The sequence below is a fragment of the Pongo abelii genome, chromosome 4 (genome assembly GCF_028885655.2).
Source record: "Pongo abelii isolate AG06213 chromosome 4, NHGRI_mPonAbe1-v2.0_pri, whole genome shotgun sequence".
Classification (NCBI taxonomy): Eukaryota; Metazoa; Chordata; class Mammalia; order Primates; family Hominidae; genus Pongo; species Pongo abelii.
Window position 1 is genome coordinate 120,176,687 of NC_071989.2, and position 20,284 is coordinate 120,196,970.

Consider the following 20,284-nt stretch of genomic DNA (forward strand, 5'->3'; position numbering starts at 1 on the left):
TTGTGGAAACTTATTTGCGTATCTCTTTGGAATCCCCTCTTTGCATGTTAATTGGTTGAAATATAAAATGATATTGCTTGGTCCTATAAAAAGAAAGAATATGGCTTGTCTTCCTTATCTTTTTATCATCTTGAAGATGGTTAACTTTATCAAAAATAGTCTATGCTTAGCAATATGCTACAATTGGCTCCTAGGCAACATGGCTGTGTTCTTGCTTTCAGCCCTCTGCCCTCACATAAGCACTAAGAAAAATAAGTGCTTCTTTTTCTGGCCACTTTCTGACTAATCCATTCAGTCCATGCTCCAAAAGATAAGTGGACACTTCCCCTGAGGCTTTCGTTAAAAAACCCTTTCCAAATCCTACCAATTCTCCTCTCAAATTGTGTAGCCTAACATAACCACGAACTCTAGCAAACCTTAATTTGCTTAAAAATAAAAAAAGAAAAGAAAGTCCCCAAAATGTCAGTACAAGAGCCCAGGATATTCACCACTTGACCAATGACTGACAATAAACACACGCACAATGAGCCCAGTCCTTCCGCTGAACCAGGACTCTTGAGAATCTGAAGAACATACACATTGAATTGATCTACTCATGTCACAGATGAAACTGACAGGAGAGAACATTTATATCATTCTTCTCTCTAACCTGCAAGATAAAGACTTGTCATGTGTCACTATAATTGTTTCCCCATTATTAAAATGTCCATTGCAGAAAACTCAATAAATAACAGAAACTATAAGTCTTGGACTACATCCAAACTTTGTATTTAACTGACTTAGGAAGGTTGATTAAAATTCCGTTTGGTGTTGTAACTTAAAAGCAAGTGAGATGACAGCTCTAAGAATACATATACATTCACTTTTTGGAGTCCCCCCAGATTATTTCTACAATTTGGAAGAATTGTAGAAATGATGAAATGTACAACAAAAATCACAGAGGTGAGAATTAGTCCCCGTGGGTGTGCTGCGATTGAATATAAGAGAGTAAGTGATAAATTCGGAAAAGAAAAGAGGAAGCATATCTCTTTAGGCCACAGAAAATAACACACAAACTAGGGAAGAGCGTAGGAAGCGTTTTTCTCCTACTTCTTGCCTCCCACAGGAAATCACTAATACTTTCTGAGAAAAGGGATAAGCTGTCCAGTTTCTACTTATTAATGAAACAGCAATTTCTAGACTTAAGCATATTAGTGAGCACTGTTCTTTATAATAGCTCAGAAATTTCTGCTTAGGAACAAAAAAAAAAAAAAAAAAAACCACCATCTGAGAGTAATCCCCATTGTTTCTAGGGTAGACTCGCCCTAATTTAAGTGTGACTCAAAAATGTGACTCTAAAAAACTGCAAGCAGATTAATGTAAGAAACTCCTGCTAAAACCCTGCTAAAAACACTCCAATATAATGTAATCCTCCTTATCCACAACTAATTGAAGCAAAATGGGCAGCACACAGAAATGTGTGCTTTCAAGGATCATGTTAAGCTTGAATGTGACATACAAGCCTTTTTGAGAACCTTTACTAGAAACAGTTGAGTGGAGGTATTGGTTCCCCCATTTCCCTTCATTTGCCCTCTTCTGAATGTGACCACTGTGTAGGAAGAAGGTCTAGCCCCTAACAGATCTTGGTCTGGCGTCCTTAATCCAGAGCAGCACTTTAAGGGGCCAGGTCAATTATCAGGGAGAAAAAGGCGAGGGCATCTTCCTTCCACTCTCTCCTCCCCCAAACTAGACCTTACTTTTGGGATTGTACCCAGAATTAACCTGGAAGCCCAATGAGCACAGCAGACAGACCTAGATTTGATCTGACAATAATCCCCAGGATTGACCACCAAGCTAATTTCCATCTCTAGAATTTCACCACCCACCAGCCTTCCCCTAAGTCATTTTCACTAGATAATAATGAAAAACATTCAGATCTCTAGCACAATTGCATTTTCTGATTCAGAGGAGGAAACAATGTCACTAAAAGTCAGAAGGTATTTACAGAGTTTCTAATCTCGTCTGTCCCCTATTAATAGTAATACATGATTCTTTACATAGTTCTGTGTTTAATAATGACTCCAGAGAAATAGGTTCTGATCCATTTGAAAATTTTGGAACTATTGTACAATCTTTTTTAATTATTTAGGGATCTCTTCCTATATGTGAAGGCTTAAAAACAGTAGAAAAATGTGTTCCCACGAAACAGCATATATTCAATATAATACCATGCCCAAATTTTGGGAGGGGTGAGTGTCGGCTTGTATGTGTGTTATAACCTGAATGAAAAACATGGCTACGTGATTTAAAATATCTAACTTTCATTACCGCTTGGTGTGCAAGGAAGGCTCTGAAGGATCTGTTTTCCCATCTCTGTTTTCAGATCCCCACCCTCCACACATTTGCAAACTCAGCTCGCATTGTTTTCTTCACATGGAGGAGGGGATATGTCCTCCCTGGTTAGCATTTTGACCATCAGAAGACTAGGATCACTACGTAACTGATCATCCATATGTTTCTTGCCTGATAATTAAGATTTATATTTTTGCACGAAATCTCAATAACCCAGAAATGCCATGTGACATTAAATATTTCTGTGCTCTTCTTTCCTACTGTTATGAATTGTGTCCCCACCCCCTAAAATTTATATATTGAAATCCTAATCCCCAGTACCTCAGAATATTACCATATTTGGAGATAGGGTCTTTTCGGGGATAATTAAGCTACTGTAAGGTCATTAGAGTGGGCGCTAATCCAATATGACTGGTGTTATAAGAAGAGGAAATTTGGACACTGACAGAGAGGGAAGACAGTGTAAAGACACGAGGGAAAAACGGTCATCTACGAGCCAAGGCGAGAGGCCCAGAACAGATTCTTCCCTCGTGGCCCTCAGAAAGAACCAACCCTACAGGTACCTTATCTTGGACTTCTAACCTCCAGAACTGTGAGAAAATTAATTGCTGTTGTTTGACCTACTCAGTTTGTGACTTTATTACGGCAGCCCTCGCAAACTAATACACCCACCAAAGGAAGAAGAGTGCAGGAAGTTTCAAGATGCCAAAAACACAGATTGTAAAACAGTAGGAAATGGGGAATTTCATTAAGATGACACGTGGGAGCCAACAGGTTACATAAGAGTACAACTGTTATGCACTCCCCATAAAGGAAAGGATTAATTTTAGGTCCTGCCGAACCATGTAAAAGGTGTAAATTAAAGAAAATTATCTTTCTGACCCTAGGCATAAAGGAAAAAAAAAATAAGAGAACATGTAAATATAAAGTAGAAAAAGAAATCTGCCATATTGAAAGTATATTAGGGCATTGAGTTACAATAAGTAGTCCTAACATTTAAATATGTAAGACATTTTAAGATCTTTGAAGTTTCTCAGTAGCAAATCCTAGGATCTCCTTATAATGCTGAAAAAAAAAAAAAAAACTAACTGACTTACTCTTTGGAAAATGATGGTAAAAATCGTAGATGATTGTAGCACTGTGAAACCTAGGCTGATAAATACATTTCAATTCAGTTTATTGAATCATTGATAATAGATTTTTCTAACACAATTTTTTAAAAAATGAAATACCTAGCAATTCCCTTATCATTAACACTGATATAAATGACAACCTGGAACAAGTCATTGATTAATTCTGGCCCTCTACTTCCTTATTTATAAAGTGGAAAATATATATATATAGGTTATAGCTACATAAATATCTGAGATACTCAGGTGGAACTTTTAATCTTCTTAGGTAAGAGTCATTAGAGGTGGCACAAGCAAGGGGCACACAACATATGAGTTTTATTTTTGTTCTAGTCATTCTTATTGTATCATCCTGCTCACAAAAATAAAGAAATGTACCATCTAATGTTTCATACAAAAAAAATCATTTATCTGTCATTCATGTTGTAGAGAAAGTTGAATTCTCTTAATCGTCCATTGTGATTTTGTCCTAAAGCATCAACCTTATCATTGATTTTCTATCCATTAGCCAGAATATTAGGTTGATTATTATCCTCCAAGCACACTCTTTGCCAAGATCTACCATTGTTTTTCATTAGCTGAGGTTCTGGAGGGAAGGAGATAGAGCCTATATAGATGATGGATGGGGTTAAGAACCCAAGGACTAACAGGATTGTATAAGAAGCTACTGCTGGGTGATATATGCACATGTTGGAGTAATGCTCACTAAAAGTGAGGAGGCAGCACGAAGCAGTTGGCAGGACAACAGGCAGCCTAAATTACATCATTCATTTAACAGGTCTAACATATGGCAACTATTAAATCTCCAAAACAAATGCAAAGCTAACCAGCACTCTGATAGAAAAGACGCTTTCATTCTTGATTTTTCTAATAAAATGCTTCAGTCTAAGTTACTGCCAATTTCAAAACAATAATAATAACATATATTTCTAAATCCAATAACAATATAGGACTTGCTAAAAAACTAATAGCCATCTGATAATATATAAAATGTGAAATATTCTTGTTTTGATATCTTTCACAATTTTTTTCAGGAGCTCTGTAGGAATAATTTAATGCTTTAAAGCAACAATTAGATTCTGTAATAAATAAATCAGCTCATAATTATTTCAGAATGAAGGACCCACAAATGCTTTATAGCAAAGCTGGCCTTTGCTTAAAACAAGTGAAACACATCTTCAATTCTGTCATTTTCCAGTTAATCTCACTTGTGTGATGCAAAAAGCACAGGAGAAAACTCCAGTGATCTTTTAAGGAAACTAATTTTACTCTTGTTCTACATAGTCTTCAAATAATTACCCTATACCCTGATGTGATTATTACACATAGTATGCCTGTACCAAAGTACCTCATGTACCCCATAAATATATACACCTACTATGTACCTATAAAAATTAAAAATTAAAAAATTAAATTATTTTTAAAAATAATAATTACCCTAAGCAGGAAACAAGAGAGACAATAAAAGAGAGCAAGGCACAACACACTATTACTTCATGAATAATCGTTGGAAACTTCTTATTGTACTTAGGTAAAACTCTTCATCTAAATAGTATGACTTCTGGTTAGCTACCCTCAAAAATCTCAGGTCCTCTGTGAACACTCCAGAAGAGTGAAGGGCCTAGGACTAATGGACAAACAACTTTACACCAAGATTCAGACTCCCAGAAGTTAGTGCCTTCCTCACTGCCTACCTATTCTATGCTTTATCCATGTCATTTCCAGGCTTGACCCAAGTGTTTTTCTCCCTAGTCCTTTGGATTTAATCCCATCCAGCTTAGCCCTTTGCCCTTTGATCTGACTTTTCCTTTCATCCTACCTCCCATTTACCAATTGCCTAAAGCTTTACAATGTACTCTGTGGAATATCATTCTTCTGCCTAGAAATGTCCAACATTTTTAACTTTTTAAAGAATGTCATTTTCAGGCGGAGTTTGCAGCGAGCCGAGATCACACCACTGCACTCCAGCCTGGGCGATAGAGCGAGACTCCGTCTCAAAAAAAAAAAAAAAAAAAAGAAAAGAATGTCATTTTTCTACCTAGTATCCATTCACCTCTTTCCAGATCACATTACCCCAGTTTTCCTCTGGGAAACTAACTTGTTCCTTATTCAGTTCAAGTGTTTATAATGGAGTTAACTTCACCTCTGTCTCCAGGGGCACCCAAGCAAGTAATGCAAGAACAATCAAAGAATTATATTCCAATCCCTTCCTCTGACTGGGAGGGGCCACATAGATCACTCACTGTAAAGAATGAGTTCGTAAAGACCCACATGAACTGAAGACCATGAGCCAAGTTGAACAAGGTAAAAGTCTGGAGATCTTAGTGTGGGAAACTGTCTGCTGCTCCCCCTTACCCCCACCCTGGTGCATGGGAATACCTGAGAGGTCGTCTGTGGCCCCACTAGTCAGGCATTCCATAAAGCCATTTCTCTAGAATAGCATTCAGGTACCACATCTCAGAGCCCTTCTCTGAGACCTACCAATAGCTCAGCTGGTTCTTCTCACCCTCCAGCCCAGGGGATCTCACTCTAATCTTAGGGGAAGCCCTGTTCTCTTCCTTCTGCTTCTTTAAATATCCTGTCCCCTCCCAAAATACTCTTAGTTATCTAAGGACCTAGGGTTTTGGAACACAACTCTGGAGAGACTCTTTCTACACTGTCACTTCCCTTCCCCAAGGTGATGAGCTCAGAGCTGCCCATCTGCTCCAATTGGGAAAGAAAAGATGTGCCAAAGGAAGTAAAAAATAAATCCCAAATATGGTATTACATCATAATCTCCTGTGGAATTAAATATTTACATCCCTGCAAGGAAAACTTACTTCACATCTGGGTGTTATCCTCACCCTCCCCAAATGACCCCCTCCAAACATACACACATTCCAGTTCCTGTTCTGAATCTGGGTCCAAATCCCAATAGGATGAGAACTGTTGTGCACAAAGCAGCCTGACTGCCAGAGTGATGTTTTCTCCAAGTTCCCCAAAGATGAGATAAATAAGAATAGACCTTGGGTGCATTCTTCCCCTGGTAACGCTCCTTATCTGAGATTACCCATGAAATTCACCCACTTCCCACCAATAGTGCCTTCACCATCCATCCCTCAGACTCACCCATCACTTCCACTGAACTGAGAGAAGACCTTGAGGGACCCACTTTACTTGAGAAGTGAGAAGCTATTGTGACCTAAATAAGGTGGCAAGTGTCGTAAGCAGGCTCCCCAACCTCAATCTCCACCAGAACTTCCTCATATCCAAAAGCGACAATGTCTCCACACTTCAGAGATCTGCAGAATGAGCCGAAGTAGGGGTTTACTGAGCCCAGACCCTTAAAGGTGCAAATGACTCCATTCTCTGGTCTTTTCCATTTTCTGAGACATTTTCCTCCTGCATGAGGGTTTCCTATAAAGAAAAGTTGCCATGAAAATGTTTCTTTTTTCCTACAAACTAAACAAAATACAGGTGTGCTTGTGCTTCACTGGAGTCTTAGAAATGTCCACCTTCCCATGCAGACCAGTGCTGTCTTGAAGCTTGTTAAGTAGTCCCATCTCCTTTCCCAATAGAGTGTCTGACTGCGTCCCAGGCCACCACATCAATCCACAGCACATTACGGGGACACCCATCTATCAGGGCACCAGGATCCTTCCATCTTAGAAGCTGCCTTACAAGCAGGGCATCCCAAAAGACCTGCTGTGATAAGTGCCCAGCTGTGCCATCTGGCAGGCCCTGAGCCACTGCTGCTGGAACCACTCTTCCCTCTTCAAAGTCCATTCTAAATTCAGAGTCTAAGAAAAACGCCTTAAAAAGAATATCTCATGCACCTTCCTTTTTAACTACTTTCCTAGCATGCATAGAACTCAAATCCAACCATAGACTTTATTCAGGTTACATTTGTCCTCTCCTCCTTCTGTCCACCCTCCTCAGGTTGTCTGAAAACCTTAAGGCGTTTTTGTAGAGCTCTTTTCAACTTGGCCACATTACAACCCACTGGTTTTCCTGAAATCACGGAAGCCTTCTGAGCACATACTTTGTCTCTGCACAGGACCATGGCTATTGCCCTCCCAATGACCTGGCCCTAATTCTACAGTATGTCAGCAATGCTAATTCAGAAATGTGCTACATAAGGAATCCCAGCAATTTCAGAATGGTCTCCATTATATCAAATACAAGTCTCAGCCCACACAGCAGGTGTGCCATGTAATACTACTTTTCTATAGCAATGTAATATTACTTTTCTATAATTCAGCCTAGCTTTTATTTCAAGCTCCATTTTACTAAAAAGGCAGAAAATTTAATCTGTTGGCTTGGTGTTCTTCCTTTCTCACTCTCTCTTTCCTTGGTTGTGTCTAAGTCCCCAAGGATTTGACAGTGTCATACTGTTGGTCACCTACTAAGGCATCTGAGGCCTATTTGGTCCTCTCTCATCACAGAGACCCTCACTTCTGTCCATGGGGTCCTTGTGAGTCCAGCAACTCTCTCCAGTGCTCTGAGTCTTGCTTGAGGGACGCAGAAACTTCTGTCAGGACATCAGTGGCTGGCCTGCTAACATGCACTGCCTAGCAGTTCCTGTTCTGAATCTGGATCTTTCCCCATGGCTTCTCCTAGAAAGTGGAGCATAGGGCCCTACTCTCTCATGCCCCACAGACCTGAGACTGCACATTCTCTCAAACATTTCAAATTAAGTCTCAGAAACACTGGTCATTCTCTACTGAGTGCTTGGCCTGGAAGACTGTGTAGGGTGGCCATTTTCCACCCATGCATGGAGAAGCAAAGAAAGCTTGTGTGAAAAGAGAAAAAGAATGAAGTGGGTTCCCCTACATAGTATTTTGGGAAGGGACAGGGCAGAGGAATAAAGAAAAAGAGTCAGAAAATTGCTATGTTAGGTCCTAATGATTTTCCTGGTCATGGACCCAGTCTCTTGCAAAGCTAGATGAATATTCGCTTTCTGATTCTGTGATATACTCCTGCATCTTTCCAATAAATTTTAATTTGAGTAGGTACCTGTTAAAATGGATTTACAGCTTACTTATAGGTTTGATTCTAAAGTCTGTAAGTGAAAAAAATCACATATAGTAAAGATTATCCTTAAAATACTTTACAGTGCTTAAAATGTATAATGTCTGTTAAAATGGAAAAGACCAGAGAATGGAGTCATTTGCACCTTTAAGGGTCTGGGCCCAGTAAACCCCCACTTTGGCTCATTCTAAAGATCTCTGAAGTTCAGAGGCATTTTAACAGACATTATACTTTTTTACAACTCTGCCAGATGATTTTATTGGTTCTCCTAATTTATCATTTGTGAAAGTTTTACCATTTAATCCAATTAACACTTCATTTTCATCAAGAATGTAGGTGAATATCTCATCAGTGACTCACCTGGTTACCTGAGCAGTACATTTCTCTGTTTTCAGTGATAAAATGATTTTAAAATAAAATCATTTATACACGAACTTCCATGGGTCTTGACAAACCTGTCTTGACTATTGACTATTTCAATCCCCAGCATTATTCAAATTTTCTTACTCTTGCCTCCACTTTTTCTCTAGTTCTCTCCCTAACTGGGGCTTTCTCTCACTTTTCATTTGGGGAAACTTTGAAGTTTGGTAAGTTAATGATGCATGTGATGAAATCATATTGTACTTGCAAACAAGCAATCCCAAATTAAAATAATAGAGTTAAATTAATGCAGACTAACTCAAAAATTTAGACCTGGAAAGGATATTGCCTACTCTAGGGCAACTTCTACATTTTTGCAGTGAGAAAATGAGGCCTAGAGAGATGATCTCTTCATAGTCACTTCAAAAGTACCATTGTGATTAAGAACATCAACTCTAGAATCAGCTACCAGGATTAAATCATTACCCCACTACTTAGCAGTTATGTGCCCTTGGGCAAGCTTCTTAATCTCTCTGGCTTCAGTCTCCTCCTTTGTAAAATGAGTATGGTTATTTATAATAGCATCTCCCTTACAGAGTTGTTGGGACTATACATGAGAGTATAAGTGCAGGGCTTTGGGCAGTAGCTGGCACATAGTGAATGTTCAATATATGTTATCTACTAGTTTTTATTTGTGCCAGTTAGTAGCAGAGCTGGAACAAAAATTGAGTTTTCCAAATTTCTGGCTGGTACTCTCCCCCGTGCCAGGATCCCTGTTAAGCCCATGGTGAAAGGAGAGTAATGATAACAGGAGCTTATAATGCAGGGAAGCCAAGAACCATGTCAAATTAGCCATCAGCGCAGTGCCTGGCCAATAGTCAGCAGCCAATACATGTTTACTGGTTGAGTCCAGAGGTGGCCACAAAGTAGAAACTCACATGCACGGAATTTCAGTGACAATCAGTGGTTAAGTTAAGAGGGTCCTTGCTAAAAGAGGGATTTACTTAAGAAAATATTCAGAATATATTTCCAGGTATTCCACAAATTTGATACAAATGTTGCTAAATATGTATATATAAAAACATGTATACAGTTGTGCACATATGTATATTAAAGATATGTATACAGAACACATGTATAAAATAATGTGGAAGCTTTTTGCATCAAAATGTTAGCACTAAGAAGTAAAAAAAATAAATAAATAAAAATAAAAATAAATGTTAACAATAAGATGTATAATCTGAGGTAGCTCTTGTGTTCCTTTGGGTTTTTCATCCTTTTTAAGTCTGCAGAGAGCATGAATTAGTTTTTTAATTAAAAGAAACAAATAAATAATTTTATTTAAAGATACCTAGACCTAATTTTAAGACAAGTTGAATACAAGTAGAATTGTTAATATTTATCCTTTCATCAATTGTTCTTTGTAATTCCCCAGTTTTATAACACAATTTTTATGGAATTCAACATAAACAACTCAAAATTATGAAAGTGATTATATTTAGCTTCTATTACATCACTAATTGTTCAGCTTCTGCTCACATGACACCTGGTGGAAGTGATGCTCAGTTAGTTGGACCTAAATGACCTATAAGTGCAACAGGTGCTATTTATTAAAGGAAAGAAAAGGTTTTCCAAAAATCTCAGGTAGACCACATCCTGGGGTCAGAAAAGTCACATTTGGCTTGGAAGCTACATGTAATATACTCCTAAATGAATGAATAAATAAATGTACAAATTACCAATAAGAGTAAGAGGTGACATCATGAAATATGTGGCATCACATCAAAAGGTATTGCAAACAAAACATTTAATCCATCAGTGGTTTGTTTTTCAAAACCTACTTCTTCTCCCTTTCCTCATTCTAATTAATCGAAGTGATTGGATGTTAACTATAGAGTAGCGGATGCGGTGGGCAGCCTCTAAAATGACATTCAGTGATTCCCACCTCCTCATCTTCATGCTCTTTTATAATTCCCTTCCCTTGAGTGTGGGTTGAACTAGTGACACAATTGTAACAAATATAACATGGCAAAAGTGACAGAATGTCACTTCTAAGGTATGGTTACAAAAAGACTGTGGTTTCCATCTTGGGCACCCTCTTTCACTCACTCACTCTGAGGGAAGCCAGTTGCCATTTTGTGAGCTGTTCTATGGAGAAGTCTACATTGGAATGAATTGATGTCTCCATTCAATAGACAGTGAGGATCTGAGGGTTACCAGCAACCATGTGCATAAGCCTCGAATCAGATCCTCTTCAATTGAGGATCCTACTGACAACTAGATTGCAGCCTTGTGAGGGGCCAGAAGCACCCAGTTAAGCCACATTCAGATTCCTCATCCATTAAAACTATGACATGATAATGTTTATTTTTTACACCACTAAGTTTTGGAGTAATTTGTTACACAGAAATAGATAACTAATAGGCTAGGGAACAAAAAAATCTTAAGCCAATACTATACAATGTAATTCTTTTAAAAAAATAAGTGGCAAAAATGATAGAACAATTTGGGCAGCAAGATAATGTTGGACTAGATTGTAATGCAGAATTAGATTATGGACGGCATCAATATTGATATAAATGTATCAATATTGACTAATATTGATACAAATAAATATTGATACAAATAAATGATTAAAGAAAAGAAGTGTAGAAAGAAGAAACAGAGAGGTGGGGAGGGAGGGAGGGAGAGAGAGCATAAGGGAGGGATGGAGGAAAAAAAGAAAGACACCTTTTTTTACAGACAAATTGTAAATAATACATGTGGATATTCTCTCCACACACCCTCCCCCGAAGGACGTGTAGCTTAATCTCCTACCTCCTACAGTATGTGCTGGGCTTAAAGACTGGCATCCAAAGAATTGAGTGTGTAAAAGGAAAATACAGGTTGCGTATCCTTTATCTGAAATGCTTGGGAATCTGAAGTGTTTCAGATTTCAGATTTTTTCAAGATTTTAGAATATTTGCATATACATAATGAGATCTCTTGGGGATGGGACTTAAATCTAAACACAAATTCATTCGTGTTTTATGTGTACATTATAAACATAGCCTGAAAGCAACTTTGTACAATATTTTTAGTATATTCGTGCATGAAACAAAGTTTGTGTACATTGAACCATAACAAAGTGAAGGTGTCACTACCTCAGCCATCCATGTAGACAATCTGTGGTTGTTTGGCATCATTATCACCCCTGACTCTAAATTTATATGCTACCAATAAGCAAACATTTTCTCACACTTATTCACATAGTACTTAACAGTAAAAAAAGATATAACATTAATACAGCATAAAACATAATGAGTTCACAGTAACTAAGCAGCACAGTAGCATCAACAGAATACCCATATCCTCTGTTAAATAACAGCAACAACAAACATCGGCAGGCTTTCAGTCTCCACCTGCGATGCTGTGTTTTTGATTAAAAGGCTACTGTGCACTTTTTTTTTTTTTTTTTTTTTTTTTGGTGAGAAGAAACATCCGAAGTAGCTGACAGACCAGGAAGTGGGTCCTCTGGGGAGGAGGAAGCATTCTGCCGAATGGCTTTTAAAAATGTTTCCTCCAGGCCGGACGCGGGGGCTCACACCTGTAATCCCAGCACTTTGGGAGGCCAAGGCATACGGATCATGAGGTCAGGAGTTCGAGACCAGCCTGGCCGATATGGTGAAACCCTGTCTCTACTAAAAATACAAAAATTAGCTGGGCATGGTGGCAGGAGCCTGTAGGTCCAGCTACTCGGGAGGCTGAAGCAGGAGAATCGCTGGAACCTGGGAGGTGGAGCTTGCAGTGAGCCGAGATGGTGCCATTGCAATCCAGCCTGGGCAGCAGAGCGAGACTCCGTCTCAAAAAAAAAAAAAAAGAAAAAAAATATGTTTCCTCCAAAGTCATCTGCCTCATTGACAACAGTTTTTGTCTTAAAAGTCTGTCGTTAATTTTATAAACTGACATGATTTCTTATTCTGTAATGAGTGCAGATTGCTCTAGTCCTTCAGTAAGCCCAACACGCATTTTCACCATGTCTATAGGCACTTTTCTGCAGTGTTAACAACATCATCTTCATCATCACTATTATCACAATCACTTTCATTCAGAACCATTTTGGCTATAGTCAATGAGTGAACAACTGGAGCCTCACTATCAATATTAAAAACTTCAATATCCACTTCTTCCAGCTTGCTGATGGACTCTGAAGGTATTTTTTTGCATATGTAAAGAGGTCAGAGATCATTTTTTCTCATTTGACATACAGAATTTTGCAAAGTTGTCACATTGTTCACCACCACTAAACGTAGTCACAGGCCAGAGGTTGTGCCAGGCATATACAACTGTGTCTTTAGTCACTCTGTTCAAAGTGTTGGTAACAGCATATACGGACAGCATCCTTCATGATAAACTCTTTTTGAAAACCTTCCACACACATGCTTCTGTTCACCACGCTACCATGCTGTTCAAGAAATGTATGTTTCATTGATCTAAGGATGCCCTGCTCACATGGTTGAATTAATAAAATTACATTTGGAGAAAAGTACATGGCATAAACAACATTACTTTTGATGAAAATTTTAGCTGAAAGCTGAGCAGAACAGTTGTCAAGGAATAATGCTGGCAGTCAACATCCAGTCCAGCTTCCCTACAGTGAGCTCCAGCTACTGGTACAAATTGTTTGTGCAACCAATGAGAAAAGATGTCCCTGATGATCCAGGCTTTTGGTTAGCATAATAATGAACTAGTAAGAAATTCACTCCTTGAAAACAGCAAGGACACAAGCTTTTGCCTACACAGCAAGTATACATTTATGTGTGCATGCTGCATTAACACATCCAAGCACAGATATTCTGTTCATGGTATCTTTAATTCCTCTAGGGGCTTTCTCATCAGCTGTAGTCTGTGTCTTTCTGGGTCAATAACATCAAAACAGTGATGTTTCATCACCATTATAGACTTGTCCTAGTATTAGATTTTTATCAGCAACAACCTTCGGAAACTCATCAATGAATTTCTCCACTGCTTCATGAGCAGCAGATGTTTTATTACCACAAATCTTTAAAAATGTAATGCCAAGTCTTTTCTTAAATGTCTTAAATTTCTGCAACCAGCCTGTTGAATATTTACAGTTCCTTTCAACTTTCAGTTCGTTGTGATAGATCTTTGCTTGTTTCCTGATTACCATACCGCTAAATGGCACATGTTCACTGCAATGCTGATGGATTCACTCTGTTCACACATGATCAAGATCTTCATGTTCAGCTTTATGCAGTGTTTTTCTATTTTTCACTAACTTCTGTCCATCACTTTCCACATAGATCTTCAACAGTTTATCCTTCTGTTTCTTAGGTCATGTGTGGTGGTCATTGCAATACTATACTCTTCTGTAAAATGTTTCACACTTATACTGCTACCTGGTCTCTTCAACAGCTTGACTTTCTGTGCTATGGATAAGTAAAAATGCTTTCTCTTTTCCTTACCACTGTTGCCCATGGGGTATAAACAGGCCTCTTTTTTTTTGACATTTTCAACAATATCTTCACACCACAGAGCATAGAATAAGCAAAAAAAAACACAGTAAGGAATGCACATAAGTCTTGGCCTCACATAGGGCATTGTGGGGAACCTGCCAATGGCATGTCTGGCCTGCACATGTGCCATTTTATTACACTTTTTTTGTGTGCTTGCATGGAGGAAACTGGGCATGTACGGAAAATATATATTGCAGCTGAAGAGGGCTCAAGTCTCTTTCTTCCCTTTGGGATGCTGAATAAACTGTGTGTGATGTGATTGCATTTTGACCGTGACCTAGCACATAAGGACAGATATGAAATTTTTCACTTGTGGCATCATATTGGCGTTCAAAAATTTCAGATATTGAAGTGTTTTGAATCTTGAATGTTTGGATTAGGGAAAGCTCAACCTATAGTCACTTTCCTGTAAGAAAAACTGGAAAACTCTACCTTATCTAAGTGGTCAAGATTAACATCACCAGTGATAAGTCATGTGGATAGGTATACTATACTCTCTAATATGATGTGATGAGAAGGGCACTTCACCTCTGTGATACTCTCTCCCATAACCCACAGTCTCGTCTAATCATGAGAAAAACAGCAGACAAACCCATAGTGAGGGATACTCTTCAAAATACCTGACCAGTACTGCTCAAGACTATCAAGATCATGGAAAACAAGGAAAGACTAGGAAACTATCATGGACCACAAGGAGACTGTGGAGACATGACAGCTAAATACAATGTATTACCTGGGATTGGATCCTAAAACAGAAAAGGGATATCAGTAGAAAAACTAGCCTTTTCTCTTTTCTCCCTGCATTTTCTCTTCAGTGTGTCTCTTATAAGGATACTTGTCATTGGATTTAAGGCCCACAGTGGACAATCCAAAATATCTCATATTGAGATTCTTAACCTAATTACATTTACAAAGACCTTTTATTTTCAAATAAGGCCACATTCACAGACTCTGGGAGTTAGGATATGAACATATTTTGGGGGCCACAGTCTAGCCCACTACAGATGTTAACATAAGAAGGAAATTTGTAAAGCGTATACAAGACCTTGCTATACACTCTGCAACTTTTCTGTACATCTGAAGTTTTTCCAAATTAAAAGGTATATTTTAAAAAAATTAAAAATAAATACATATATGAGCAAAGTTGGCCTATGATATAAAAATTCAGAAACTCAAAGAGTAAAAGGAAACCACCACAGATGGATATCTCTTTGTAGACAGCAAAATTGGAGGCAGCTGTTACCTATAAATTTGTAAAGACTAATACTTAGTAACAATAATACTCTAGAAAATACCCGAATTATATTCTGGTTTTCTACGCATGCCTAAGCCACTAAAGATGAAAAACTATCCTGACCTTTCAAATATCTTCAACTAAACTTGAAGATAAAGGATGTAAAGTTGTTTTAATGTTTGGTTACTATTCTTCCTTTTTTAAATTGCAGATTTGGAAGGAAGTCAACTACTGCAAAACTATATATATATATATATATATATATATATATATATATATGCAGATTCAACAACTCTTTCATTTTGAGTAAGTGTCACATTACAGTAACTATATTTTATATATATATATGCAGATTCAACAACCCTTTCATTTTGAGTATGTGTAACATTACAGTAAAATTCCAAACTTTACAAAATTTTCTCTAATTGATTTAGTGCTTTGAACAAATGCAAGTTAAGTGGTTCCAATGGCTGGCACTTCCTCTATATTTATCAATAAAGTCATTGCTTCAGCTCAAATCTGTAATTTAAAAGCTTAAATTGATTAAGCAGGGTTGCCCTTCCTGAACATTTTTTTAGTCACCTTTCTGAGGTACATTTGTATCTAATAGATACTGATCTGAGGGTTTCTTTTACTTTTGTTGGGTTGTTTTCCTTAATATTATAAAAAGATCTATTGTCTCAAATGGTCCATATTGAAAAGTGATTTGGGTTTATATAGGATTCTTATTCTTATGGTTAGAATTCTGTACCTTTTTGATGTTAGGGAAAGAGGTCTGCAGTTAGGTGACAACCAAATACCAAATATCAAACATGGAATATAGTAATGTCAGGTACCACAGCCCTAAGATCCTGGCTTGACTCTAGACAAATCCTTGCTAACCTAGAAGCTGAATGGCCACACTCTCTTTTCAGAGTCATCCAAGGCTAGCATGCAGATGAAGGCTAACAGAATAGAGGGGAAACTGATTCTCCAAATCCAAGATTCTGTGTGGCTCTGAACACAGAATGCACACCCTTTCTTAAAACAAATCACTTAAGAAACCTATCAGGGAAAGTGTAATCCCAGTCTGGTCCCCACTGGTGATGAGAACACACTGCACTTCTTCCCGTACCCCCATCTCATCCTGACCACCAGATTCCAAAATGAGAAACTATCCTGGTGTTTAAAGCGGCACATTTACCAAAATGATAAATAAAATGTGAACATGTAAGATATTAATGATGCTTTAAAACTATACATATCGCCTTTTCCCCCAGTTTTCAGCTTATAACTCATAAAACAATCTGCTTTCCTTACCAACCCATAGATATCCCCCTGCTTTTCCTCCTTTAACTCCCTGTCACTGTTTCCCTCAAACCATTCGAACACTCCCTTTTCTCATGCCTGTCTCCCAAAGGTGAGCTCCCAGTCATCTCGACTCAAGCAAAATATCTCTGAGATGTTCCAAAATGTTCAGTTCAGCTTGCCTTGTGTTACTTTCTGAAAGAAGTCCCTAGTCAGTTGCAGGAAGAAAGTTCCTGGCAGTTGCCTCCTTTTGTTTTCTACCATCTGTTTTGTTCTGTACCCTCCTGATCTTGCTTTCTTCCCAGCAATTTCTGCATTTCAGTCATTGAATTTCATGAGATAAAGCTGCCTAGGTGATCACCCTCCTCCCCCAACAACACCCTGAGAACTATTCTAGACGAATAAATGTAACACTCAGACTTCCAAGTGAGACATGAAAGGAGGATGTGAGCTGAATTATTTTTGTAGAAGCACAATGTGGGGCATTTGCTTGCAGTGCAATACCAGACTCTCTGTGCCTTGTCTCTCTTCCCCATATTTTACCCTTTTGAGTTTCTTTGGAGAAGGCTGGCTCTGGGATATGCAGAGAGCCTTATACACTAAGTTCTAAGATTCTTCAACTTAAATAATAGCCACTTACCACTACTCCTCTCCTTCGAATCCCACGGGATTGAGTTCCACTGTCCTGCAGCTCTCTTTCTTCTGTCTGTTGACAGCTTTCTTTTTAGTGTATAGATCCTTTCATTCACCATCTTCTGGCTTCCCATTTGCCTTAACTCAAGTTCCTGTAAGCACCATTTAAGAATTTCCTAGGTCCTGCAAGTTATTTTAGCTAGTCTTCTAAAATAGCATATTGTAATTCAAATGATACCGTGCTACAAGATGAAAATATGAACTTCATTTTATTGTGGATGCAAATATGAGCAAAAATGCTTATGGGTGTGGGTCAAGAATACATTCATGGAAAGTTAATACCTTTACTACAACAAAGAACTTTTTTATAATAACTTAGAAGTCATTCAAAAGTAATCTAAGAACAGATTTATTTTAGAAACTAATTACATTGTGATATGTGGACTGCACAGATCAATCAGCAATACTAGAAAGAAATGTTGAAAGAGAATGACATTTTCAGTCAGAAGATTAAGGCTCAAATCCTGTCTCTGTTGCTTTCTAGCTTTATGACCTTGAGTAAGTTTCTTAACTTTTGAAGTATATGCACATAATCCCTTTATAGTAGAATAGTTGTGTTCCCATTGTTTCCATGCTTTCCTATATCCACTCTCCTTGACTTTTCAGTTCCTCTCATTAAGAATAAAGACTATTTCCTCATTCCTTGAACCTGGGCCAATAAAATGCTGCAGAAGTAGTTGAGTGCCAGTGCCAAGAGTGAGCCATGAGAGGACTCACATGCCTCCACTCACTCACTTGGCACCTGCTTGAAACAAGCTAGGGTTAGCCTGCTGGAGAGGCAATATCCACTCTTGTGTGCCCAGGTGACCAAACTCTACACCTATGAATGAGGCCACCCTAGACTAGTAAGTCCCAGAAATCTGCCAACTTACCGCAGACTCATTAGCAAGCCCATTTATGATCACCTGAGCCTGGTCCAGGCCACAACTACCCAACCAAGACAAAGACTTGTGAGTTAAACAAATTATTGTTTCAAGCCACTCAGTTTCAGGGCAGTTAGTCATCCATTTATGGCAAACTGATACAGGTACTACATAGGTTGTTGTGAAGATTAAATGAAAAAAAATATGTAATGCACTTACTGCAGTGCCTAACATATAGTAGATGCTTCATGGATTCTTGCTACTTTTATTATCATCATACCAAAATGATCTGCTTTTATGTTAATGAAGTAATAGTTCATGATAGTGCTTTTTCTAATATTTCTTTTTGAAGGCTGTATTAGTCAGGATATAAATGACAAATACAAATCAACTTAAATTTTAAAAGGAGTGGTTCATTAGAGCTGATGTCAGACAGACTTAGATCCAGACCTCAATATCACCATTTCTCTCCTATCTTCCCTGTCTCTCTTTGTGTTGGCCTCATTCTTACTATTGCAGACAGGCTTTCTCTACAAGAGATAAAGTCAGCCATCCTCAGCTATTCCTCTAGTGCCAGGAACATAGAAGCAACAGCAATTTTCCCTATTGACTCCAATATAGAAAAGTCCAAGACAAGGGCTCCAATTGGCCCAGCTTGAGTCATGTGTTAATATCTGAACCAACCACAGCAGCCAAGGAGGTGGAGCTCTCTGTCCACATTACTTCATGTGCTGACCCTGTATAAACAGGGAGAAAGCAGAGTCTGCACTGAAGACATATAAAAGAAGGGGGAAAAGACAATACTACCAGAAGCCTGGAATAATAAATTATGCTATTGCCACCCTCCAATTCACCCCTTATTATCACTGGACTGGATCTTTGGACTTGAAGCCTATAGTCCACTAAGGCAGAAAATAAACTGCCCTCAGAAACAGAATTCAGGGCTCTTGCCTACTTTTCTCCCTATAGTCATTCCTTAAAATTATTTTAACCACCCTGATATGCAGCAGCCCTGGGAATATGACGGAAATCAACCCAATAGATATGTACTTTTAAGAAAATGCATTTTATTATACTTAACTTCCCATTCTTTTACCAATATACAAATATTCTTATTGCACTCCAATAGAGCTTTTGGTGTTCTGGACACTGATATTTTACTTTATTTTATTTTATTTCTTTATTTTGAGACAGTGTCTCACCCTGTTGTCCAGACTGGAGTACAGTGGTGTGATCACGGCTCACTGCAACCTTGACTTCCCAGGGCTCAGGTGACCCTCCCACCTCAGTTTCTCAAGTAGCTGGGACTACAGGTGTGTGACACCACACTCAGCTTAGTTTTTGTAGAGATGAGTTTCACCAAGTTGCCTAGGCTGGTCTCGAACTCCTGGGCCCAAGCAATCTGCCAGCCTCAACTTCTTAAACTGATGGGATTACAAGCATGAGCCACCGTGTCTGGCCTTGGTTGGATACAGAGATTTTAGAGGCTCTACTGGCCATGGCTGAATTTATACCTAATCCTCAAAGATGATGTCTTTTGTGAGCTGGATCATAGGATTGTAGAGATAGAAGAAAACTTAGAGGTCATTTATATCTAAATTGGGTGAAAGTAGCAATGACATCCCAGGTGATAGACATTGGGGCCATGGGTGTTGCAATTATTGCTACTGCTGTTATAATTGAATGTGTGACATAAATGTCACATGTATGAATATGTAATCCTGTGCCCATGCTCCACATGAGCACCTAGAATTGAGAAGAGGGTAGTCCAGCCAGCCGGAGAAGAGGGAGGGGATCCCCTCACTCCTTTGCCGTGCCACAATTTTTAATCAATGAAACCTAAGTTAACATTAACTTTGT